This window comes from Bombina bombina, chromosome 7 (assembly GCF_027579735.1).
Source record: "Bombina bombina isolate aBomBom1 chromosome 7, aBomBom1.pri, whole genome shotgun sequence".
NCBI lineage: Eukaryota > Metazoa > Chordata > Amphibia > Anura > Bombinatoridae > Bombina > Bombina bombina.
In genome coordinates, this window is record NC_069505.1 from 426208185 (window position 1) to 426219649 (window position 11465).

The 11465-nt window shown below is 43.6% G+C and overlaps 1 protein-coding gene across 1 annotated transcript in view; it reads right to left on the reverse strand.

The window, feature by feature from the left end:
- The window catches only part of LOC128666601 (galectin-1-like), a 163231-nt gene extending 152083 nt beyond the window's left edge, over positions 1 to 11148 (reverse strand). Inside the window, exon 1 of the mRNA XM_053721297.1 lies at positions 11036 to 11148. The gene's annotated coding sequence lies outside the window, so the exon portion shown is untranslated. The remainder of the gene's footprint in view (positions 1 to 11035) is intronic.
- Positions 11149 to 11465: the final 317 nt, after the last annotated feature.

Consider the following 11465-nt stretch of genomic DNA (forward strand, 5'->3'; position numbering starts at 1 on the left):
CAAAAAGCCCTTTTAAGGGCTATTGGTAGTTTATTCTTAGATTAGGGGGTGTTATTATTTTGGGGGGCTTTTTTATTTTCATAAGGATTAGGTTTAATTTTTTAAATTTTGGATATTATTGTTTATTATTTTTTGTATTGTTAGCCTTTTTTATTTAATTTAAGATTAATGTAGTGTATTTTTTTTCATTTTAATTTGAATTGTAATGTATTTTTAAAATTTTTTAATTAAGGGGTTAATTTAGGGGGTGTTAGGTTTGGGGGCTTAGTCATTAAATTATTTTTTTGCGTTGTGGGGGTTGGCGATTTAGGAGTTAATAGGTAAATTAGATAACGGTTTAATGAGTTGTGGGGTGTTGGCGGATTAGGGGTTAATAAATGTATTAGGTAGTTTGCGATGTTGTTGTTGGTGGATTTAGGGGTTAACAATTTTACTGGGTATTTTTTTTAATTTTTATTAATACTTTGTGGGGGCGGTTAGTTTATTTTTTCTTAATAGTTCGTACGGGTGGTTCTTTTTTAAATCCACCGAAGGTTCAGTGGTCCTACTGAACAGAGGGCCCTGGTGCAGCAGTCCTACTGAACAGAGGGCCCTGGTGCAGCAGTCCTACTGAACAGAGGGCCCTGGTGCAGCAGTCCTACTGAACAGAGGGCCTTGGTGCAGCAGTCCTACTGAACAGAGGGCGCTGGTGCAGCAGTCCTACTGAACAGAGGGCCCTGGTGCAGCAGTCCTACTGAACAGAGGGCCTTGGTGCAGCAGTCCTACTGAACAGAGGGCCCTGGTGCAGCAGTCCTACTGAACAGAGGGCCCTGGTGCAGCAGTCCTACTGAACAGAGGGCCCTGGTGCAGCGGTCCAACTGAACAGAGGGCCCTGGTGCAGCAGTCCTACTGAACAGAGGGCCCTGGTGCAGCAGTCCTACTGAACAGAGGGCCCTGGTGCAGCAGTCCTACTTAACAGAGGGCCCTGGTGCAGCAGTCTTACTGAACAGAGGGCCCTGGTTCAGCAGTCTTACTGAACAGAGGGCCCTGGTGCAGCAGTCCTACTGAACAGAGGGCCCTGGTGCAGCAGTCCTACTGAACAGAGGGCCCTGGTGCAGCAGTCCTACTGAACAGAGGGCCCTGGTGCAGCAGTCCTACTGAACAGAGGGCCCTGGTGCAGCAGTCCTACTGAACAGAGGGCCCTGGTGCAGCGGTCCTACTGAACAGAGGGCCCTGGTGCAGCGGTCCTACTGAACAGAGGGCCCTGGTGCAGCAGTCCTACTGAACAGAGTGCCCTGGTGCAGCAGTCCTACTGAACAGAGGGCCCTGGTGCAGTGGTCCTACTGAACAGAGGGCCCTGGTGCAGTGGTCCTACTGAACAGAGGGCCCTGGTGCAGCGTCCTACTGAACAGAGGGCCCTAGTGCAGCAGTGCTACTGAACAGAGGGCCCTGGTGCAGCGGTCCTACTGAACAGAGGGCCCTGGTGCAGCGGTCCTACTGAACAGAGGGCCCTGGTGCAGCGGTCCTACTGAACAGAGGGCCCTGGTGCAGCGTCCTACTGAACAGAGGGCCCTGGTGCAGCGTCCTACTGAACAGAGGGCCCTGGTGCAGCAGTCTTACTGAACAGAGGGCCCTGGTGCAGCAGTCTTACTGAACAGAGGGCCCTGGTGCAGCAGTCCTACTGAACAGAGGGCCCTGGTGCAGCGTCCTACTGAACAGAGGGCCCTGGTGCAGCTTCCTACTGAACAGACCGAGGGCCCTGGTGCAGCGTCCTACTGAACAGAGGGCCCTGGTGCAGCGTCCTACTGAACAGACCGAGGGCCCTGGTGCAGCGTCCTACTGAACAGAGGGCCCTGGTGCAGCGTCCTACTGAACAGAGGGCCCTGGTGCAGCGTCCTACTGAATGAGGGCCTGCATTGTCTTGTGCTTATGGAAGGTTACAAATGTTAACCAGTGCAGCTTAAGGTCTGATGATCTGTCTTGGTGCCATTATCAAATAAAAGGGTCTGTCCCTGCGAGTGGTGAGCTGTCTCCCATAGAAATAATGAGAGCTCTCTGCTATGTTAAAGTTTGCAATAGAGATGGAAGCACAGAGGGAGAACCCAGCTTATGTTTAAACTTGAATATTACACCTAAAAAAACATGAAATGACGCTGTTTTCTGTGCACTGTACCTTATTTGCTGTTCTTTTCATATGCATAGGTTTTCCCTTCAGAGTAAATAGTGTTTTGAGTATTTTGCTGAGAATGGGTTAGTAGTAACCATGGTTACTGATCAGTTGACTATGCTACCTGTGCTCTAGTTCAGACATCATAAAAACCTGGCCTGTTGGTGTGCTCCCGAAGGACTGAAAAACACAGCACTAGATTTCAGAAATATTATTTATTTGTTAACGTAAATGAGTTAACCTTTTATTTCCTATGGAGAACACAGATATTACAGCAGTGGAGCAGCTGGACAGCAGCTTAAAGGGATATGAAACCCAAAACTGTTATTTTGTGGTTCAGACAGAGCAGACCATTTGAAAAAAAAATAATTCCAATTGACTTCTATTAATAAATGTGTTTAGTCCCCAAGATATTTTCGCCTAGATTTAGAGTTCTGCGTTAGGGTTAAAAAGCAGCGTTACAGCAGCGGAACAGCCAATAGAATGCAAGGTCAATCCGATTGGCTGATTGGATCAGCCAATCGGATTGAACTTCAATCTGATTGGCTGATTGCATCAGCCAATCAGATTTTTCCTACCTTAATTCCGATTGGCTGATAGAATCCTATCAGCCAATCGGAATTCGAGGGACGCCATCTTGGATGACGCCATTTAAAGGAACCTTCATTCGCTGTTAGGACATCGGAAGAAGAGGATGGCTCCGCGTCGGCTGTATTCAAGATGGCTCCTCTCCGGTTGATTGAAGATAGAAGATGCCGCTTGGATGAAGACATCTGCCGATTGGAGGACCTCTTCTGCCCCGATCGGATGAAGACTTCTGCCGCTCCGGATGTCCACTTCTGGCCCATCGGTGCCCGGCTGGGTGAACATGGCTCCAGGTAGGGTGATCTTCAATGGGGTAGTGTTAGGTTTTTTTTAGGGGAGATCGGGTGGGTTTTAGAGTAGGGGTATGTGGGTGGTGGGTTGTAATGTTGGGGGGTGGTATTGTATTTTTATTTACAGGTAAAAGAGCTGATTACTTTGGGGCAATGCCCTGCAAAAGCTCTTTTAAGGGCTGGTAAAAGAGCTGATTACTTTGTAATTTAGGATAGGGTAGGGCATTTTATTATTTTGGGGGGCTTAGATTAGGTGTAATTAGTTTAAATTTATTGTAATTTTTTTTATTTTCTGTAATTTAGTGTGTTTTTTTGTACTATAGTTTAGTTTAATTGTATTTTAGTTTACATAATTGTAGGTAATTTATTTAAATAATTTATTGATAGTTAGTGTTAGGTGTATTTGTAACTTAGGTTAGGATTTATTTTACAGGTAATTTTGTAATTATTTTAACTAGGTAGCTATTAAATAGTTTTTAACTATTTAATAGCTATTGTACCTAGTTAAAATAAATACAAAGTTGCCTGTAAAATAAATATAAATCCTAAAATAGATACAATGTAATTATTAGTTATATTGTAGCTATCTTAGGGTTTATTTTATAGGTAAGTATTTAGTTTTAAATAGGATTAATTTATTTAATTATAGTAAATTTAGTTTGTTTAATTTAAATTATATTTAACTTAGGGGGGTGTTAGGGTTAGTGTTAGATTTAGGTTTAGGGGTTAATAACTTTATTATAGTAGCGGCGACGTTGGTGGCGGCAGATTAGGGGTTAATAAGTGTAGGTAGGTGGCGGCGATGTTAGGGAGGGCAGATTAGGGGTTAATAAAATTTATTATAGTGTTTGCGAGGCAGGAGTGAGGTGGTTTAGGGGTTGTCATACTACTAGACTGTAAGCTCCTTATGCCAGGCTCTGTCATACTACTAGACTGTAAGCTCCTTATGTAAGGCTCTGTTATACTACTAAACTGTATGCTCCTTATGCCAGGCTCTGTCATACTACTAGACAGTAAGCTCCTTATGCCAGGCTCTGTTATACAACTAGACTGTAAGATCTTTATGGCAGGCTCTGTCATACCACTAGACTGTAAGCTCCTTATGCCAGGCTCTGTCATACTACTAGACTGTAAGCTCCTTATGCCAGGCTCTGTCATACTACTAGACTGTAAGCTCCTTATGCCAGGCTCTGTTATACAACTAGACTATAAGATCTTTATGCCAGGCTCTGTCATACCACTAGACTGTAAGCTCCTTATGCCAAGCTCTGTCATACTACTAGACTGTAAGCTCCTTATGCCAGGCTCTGTCATACTACTAGACTGTAAGCTCCTTATGCCAGGCTCTGTCATACTACTAGACTGTAAGCTCCTTATGCCAGGCTCTGTCATACCACTAGACTGTAAGCTCCTTATGCCAGGCTCTGTTACACTACTAGACTGTAAGCACCTTATGCCAGGCACTGTCATACCACTAGACTGTAAGCTCCTTATGCCAGGCTCTGTTATACCACTAGACTGTAAGCTCCTTATGCAAGGCTTTGTTATACCACTAAACTGTAAGCTCCTTATGCCAGTCTCTGTCATACTACTAGACTGTAAGCTCTTTATGCCAGGCTCTGTTATACCACTAGACTGTAAGCTCCTTATGTAAGGCTCTGTTATACTACTAAACTGTAAGCTCCTTATGCCAGGCTCTGTCATACTACTACACTGTAAGCCCCTTATGCCATGCTGTGTCATACTACTAGACTGTAAGCTCCTTATGCCAGGCTCTGTCATACTACTAAACTGTAACCTCCTTATGCCATGCTCTGTCATACTACTAGACTGTAAGCTCCTTATGCCAGGCTCTGTTATACCACTAGACTGTAAAATCCTTATGCCAGGCTCTGTTATACCACTAGACTGTAAGCTCCTTATGACAGGATCTGTCATACTACTAGACTGTGAGCTCCTTACGCCAGGATATGTTATACCACTAGACTGTAAGCTCCTTATGCCAGGCTCTGTTATACCACTAGACTGTAAGATCTTTATGCCAGGCTCTGTCATACCACTAGACTGTAAGCTCCTTATGCCAGGCTCTGTTATACCACTAGACTGTAAGATCCTTATGCCAGGCTATGTCATACTACTAGACTGTAAGCTCCTTATGCCAGGATATGTTATACCACTAGACTGTAAGCTACTTATGTCAGGCTCTGTTATACTACTAAACTGTAAGCTCCTTATGCCAGGCTCTGTCATACTACTAGACTGTAAGCTCCATATGCCAGGCTCTGTTATACTACTAGACTGTAAGCTCCTTATGCCAGGCTCTATCATACCACTAGACTGTAAGATCCTTATGCTAAGATATGTCATACTACTAGACTGTAAGCTCCTTATGCCAGGCTCTCTTATACCACTAGACTGTAAGATCCTTATGCTAAGATCTGTCATACTACTAGACTGTAAGCTCCTTATGCCAGGATTTGTTATACCACTAGGCTGTAAGCTCCTTATGCCAGGATCTATCATACTATTAGACTGTAAGCTCCTTATGCCTGGATATGTTATACCACTAGACTGTAAGCTCCTTATGCCAGGCTCTGTTATACCACTATACTGTAAGCTCCTTATGCCAGGCTCTGTCATACCACTATACTGTAAGCTCCTTATGCCAGGCTCTGTTATACCACTGGACTGTAACATCCTTATGCAAGGCTCTGTCATACTACTAAACAGTAAGCTCCTTATGCCAGGCTCTGTTATACCACTAGACTGTAAGCTCCTTATGCCAGGCTCTGTCATACTACTAGACTGTAAGCTCCTTATGTCAGGCTTTGTCATACCACTAGACTGTAAGCTCCTTATGCCAGGCTCTGTCATACTACTAGACTGTAAGCTCCTTATGCCAGGCTCTTTTATACCACTAGATTGTAAGATCCTTATGCCAGGCTCTGTCATATTACTAGACTGTAAGCTCCTTATGCCAGGCTCTGTCATATTACTAGACTGTAAGCTCCTTATGCCAGGCTCTGTTATACCACTAGATTGTAAGATCCTTATGCCAGGCTCTGTTATACCACTAGACTGTAAGCTCCTTATTCCATGCTCTCTTATACCACTAGACTGTAAGCACCTTATGCCAGGCAATGTCATAAAACTAGACTGTAAGATCTTTATGGCACGCTCTGTCATACCACTAGACTGTAAGCTCCTTATGCCAGGTTCTGTTATACCACTAGACTGTAAGCTCCTTATGTCAGGCTCTGTTATACTACTAAACTGTAAGCTCCATATGCCAGGCTCTGTCATACTACTAGACTGTAAGCTCCTTATGCCAGGCTCTGTTATACCACTAGACTGTAACCTCCTTATGCCATGCTCTGTCATACTACTAGACTGTAAGCTCCTTATGACAGGCTCTGTCATACCACTAGACTGTAAGCTCCTTATGCCAGGCTCTGTTATATCACTAGACTGTAAGCTCCTTATGCCAGGCTCTGTTATGCCACTAGACTGTAAGCTCCTTATGCCAAGATCTGTCATAGTACTAGACTGGAAGCTCCTTATGCCAGGCTCTGTTATACCACTAGACTGTAAGCTCCTTATGCCAGGATCTGTCATACTACTAGACTGTAAGCTCCTTATGCCAGGATCTATCATACTACTAGACTGTAAGCTCCGTATGCCAGGCTCTGTTATACCAGTAGACTGTAAGATCTGTATGCCAGGCTCTGTCATACCACTAGACTGTAAGCTCCTTATGCCAGGCTCTGTTATACAACTAAACTGTAAGCTCCTTATGCCAGGCTTTATCATACTCCTAGACTGTAAGCTCCTTATGCCAGGCTCTGTTATACCACTAGACTGTAAGCTCCTTATGCCAGGCTCTGTTATACCACTAGACTGTAAGCTCCTTTTGCCAGGATCTGTCATATTACTAGACTTTAAGCTCCTTATGCCAGGCTCTGTTATACCACTAGACTGTAAGCTCCTTATTCCAGGCTCTGTTATACCACTAGACTGTAAGCTCCTTATGCCAGACTCTGTTATACCACTAGAATGTAAGCTCCTTATGCCAGGCTCTGTCATACTACTAAACAGTAAGCTCCTTATGCCAGGCTCTGTTATACCACTAGACTGTAAGCTCTTTATGGCAGGCTCTGTCATACCACTAGACTGTAAACTCCTTATCCAAGGCTCTGTCATACTACTAAACAGTAAGCTCCTTATGCCAGGCTCTGTTATACCACTAGACTGTAAGCTCCTTATGCAAGGCTCTGTCATACTACTAGACTGTAAGCTCCTTATGTCAGGCTTTGTCATACCACTAGACTGTAAGCTCCTTATGCCAGGATCTGTCATACTACTAGACTGTAAGCTCCTTATGCCAGGATATGTTATACCACTAGACTGTAAGCTCCTTATGCCAGGCTCTGTCATACTACTAGACAGTAAGCTCCTTATGACAGGATCTGTTATACCACTAGACTGTAAGCTCCTTATGCCCAGATCTGTTATACCACTAGACTGTAAGCTCCTTATGCCAGGATCTGTCATACTACTAGACTGTAAGCTCCTTATGCCAGGCTCTGTTATACTACTAGAGTTTAGGCTCCTTATGCCAGGCTCTGTCATACTACTAGACTGTAAGCTCCTTATGCCAGGATCTGTCATACTACTAGACTGTAAGCTCCTTATGCCAGGCTCTGTTATACCACTTGACTAAAAGCTCCTTATGCCAGGATCTGTCATACTACTAGACTGTAAGCTCCTTATGCCAGGCTCTGTCATATTACTAGACTGTAAGCTCCTTATGCCAGGATCTGTCATACTACTAGACTGTAAGATCTTTATGCCAGGATCTGTTATACCATTAGATTGTAAGCTCCTTATGCCAGGCTCTGTCATATTACTAGACTGTAAGATCTTTATGCCAGGATCTCTCATACTACTAGACTGTAAGCTCCTTATGCCAGGATCTGTCATATTACTAGACTGTAAGCTTCTTATGCCAGGATCTGTCATACTACTAGACTGTAAGCTCCTTATGCCAGGATCTGTCATACTACTAGACTGTAAGCTCCTTATGACAGGATCTGTCATATTACTAGACTGTAAGCTTCTTACTTCAATACCTGTCATATTACTAGACTGTAAGCTTTTTATGCCAGGATCTGTCATATTACTAGACTGTAAGCTCTTTATGCCAGGATTTGTCATACTACTAGACTGTAAGCTCTTTATGCCAGGATCAGTTATACCACTAGGCTGCCATCTCCTTATGCCAGGATCTTTTATACTACTAGACTGTAAACTCCTTATGCCAGGCTCTGTCATATTACTAGACTGTAAGTTCCTTATGCCAGGATTTGTCATACTACTAGACTGTAAGCTCCTTATGCCAGGCTCTGTCATATTACTAGATTGTAAGCTCCTTATGCCAGGCTCTGTCATACTACTAGACTGTAAGCTCCTTATGAAAGGCTCTGTCATATTACTAGACTGTAAGCCACTTATGCCAGGCTCTGTTATACTACTAGACTGTAAGATCCTTATGCCAGGCTCTGTTATACCATTAGACTGTAAGCTCCTTATGCCAGGTTCTGTTATACCACTAGACTGTAAGCTCCTTATTCCAGGCTCTTTTATACCCCTAGACTTTAAGATCGTTATGCCAAGCTCTGTCATTCCACTGGACTGTAAGCTCCTTATGCCAGGCTCTGTCATACTTCTAGACTGTAAGCTCCTTATTCCAGGCTCTGTTATACCCCTAGACTTTAAGATCGTTATGCCAAGCTCTGTCATTCCACTGGACTGTAAGCTCCTTATGCCAGGCTCTGTCATACTACTAGACTGTAAGCTCCTTATGCCAGGCTCTGTTATACCACTAGACTGTAAGCTCCTTATGCCAGGCTCTGTTATACCACTAGACTGTAAGCTCCTTATGCCAGGCTCTGTCATACTACTAGACTGTATGCTCCTTAGGCCAGGCTCTGTTATACCACTAGACTGTAAGCTCCTTATGTCAGGCTCTGTTATACCACTAGACTGTAAGCTCCTTATGCCAGGCTCTGTCATATTACTAGACTGTAAGCTACTTATGCCAGGCTCTGTTATACTACTAGACTGTAAGCTCCTTATGCCAGGCTCTGTTATACCACTAGACTGTAAGCTCCCTATGCCAGGCTCTGTTATACCACTAGACTGTAAGCTCCTTATGCCAGGCTCTGTCATACTACTAGACTGTAAGCTCCTTAGGCCAGGCTCTGTTATACCACTAGACTGTAAGCTCCTTATGTCAGGCTCTGTTATACCACTAGACTATAAGCTCCTTATGCCAGGCTCTGTCATATTACTAGACTGTAAGCTACTTATGCCAGGCTCTGTTATACTACTAGACTGTAAGCTCCTTATGCCTGGCTCTGTTATACCACTAGACTGTAAGCTCCTTATGCCAGGCTCTGTTATACCACTAGACTGTAAGCTCCTTTTTCCAGACTCTGTTATACCACTAGACTTTAAGATCTTTATGCCAGGTTCTGTCATACTACTAGACTGTAAGCTCCTTATGCCAGGATCTGTCATACTACTAGACTGTAAGCTCCTTATGCCAGGATCTGTTATACCAATAGACTGTAAGCTCCTTATGCTAGGATCTATCATACTACTAGACTGAAAGCTCCTTATGCTAGGATCTATCATACTACTAGACTGTAAGCTCCTTATTCTAGGATCTATTATACCACTAGACTGTAAGCTCCTTATGCCAGGCTCTGTCATACTACTAGACTGTAAGCTCCTTATGCCAGGATCTATCATACTACTAGACTGTAAGCTCCTTATGCCAGGCTCTGTTATACCACTAGACTGTAAGCTCCTTATGCTAGGATCTATCATACTACTAGACTGAAAGCTCCTTATGCTAGGATCTATCATACTACTAGACTGTAAGCTCCTTATGCCAGGCTCTGTTATACCACTTGACTGTAAGCTCCTTATTCTAGGATCTATCATACTACTAGACTGAAAGCTCCTTATGCTAGGATCTATCATACTACTAGACTGTAAGCTCCTTATGCCAGGCTCTGTTATACCACTTGACTGTAAGCTCCTTATGCTAGGATCTGTCATACTACTAGACTGTAAGCACCTTATGGCAGGCTCTGTCATACTACTAGACTGTAAGCTCCTTAAGCCAGGCCCTGTTATAAGGAGCTTACAGTCTAGTTGTATAACAGAGCCTGGCTTAAGGAGCTTACAGTCTAGTAGTATGACAGAGCCTGGCATAAGGAGCTTACAGTCTAATGGTATAACAGAGCCTGGCATAAAGATCTTACAGTCTAGTGGTATAACAGAGCCTTGGATTTTGGAGCTTACAGTCTAGTGGTATAACAGAACCTGCTATAAAGAGCTTACAGTCTAGCAGTATGACAGAGCCTGGCATAAGGAGCTTACAGTCTAGTGGTATGTCAGGCTCTGTCATACCACTAGACTGAAAGCTCCTTATTCCAGGCTCTGTTATACCCCTAGACCAGGGGTGTCCAAACTTTTTTGGAAGAGTGCCAGATTTCATGAAGTGAACATGTGCGAGGGCCGACCATTTTGCCTCACATTCTTTGAACCATTTTAAAATAAATGCAAATTAGCTATTTTATGCAAAGTTTATTGAAAACAGCATACTTTTACATTTTGTGACTTGGATGACAAATCTAAACAGGTGTTAAATCACTCTGCCTTTAATATAAAAAAACAGGAAGCTGAAATATGTCCGGAACATTGTAAAGTACATTACAGTTATATGCTGTACAATGGAATTAAATGCTTGTCAAATGTTGATATCGTAATACTGTCTTAAAGCATATGAAAGTTCTCTTCACAGGGTTACGTTAAAGACAGTTCTTATTCACTTCACAAGGTTAATGGCAGTAATTGTAGTGCAACAAAAGTTATTCATAATCACTTCACAAGGTTACGATAATGGCAGTAATTATAGTGCAGCAAAAGTTATTTAAGAGGTTACCTTGTAGGAATCACTGTTCGACAGGATTTAACAAAAAAAACTCTGTAGAGATCAGCAAGATGGTGGAGGAGTACTCCTGTGGCTCAGTACGGCTGAGCTTCCTGTGGCGTGTGACGTCAGAGGACGGATAACGGCTGATTGCTGTGCACTGAGACAGAAATAACACTACTCAAGGCAGTTTGGGACTTAACTGAGCGGCGGTCGGGGACTCACTGGGGGGCCGTATAATGTATATTTGTAAAATTATCTGTGGGGCCATATCAGTCCGGTACTCGTGCCGCAATTGGCCCGCGGGCCGGACTTTGGACATGCCTGCCCTAGACTTTAAGATCGTTATGCCAAGCTCTGTCATTCCACTGGACTGTAAGCTCCTTATGCCAGGCTCTGTCATACTACTAGACTGTAAGCTCCTTATGCCAGGCTCTGTTAT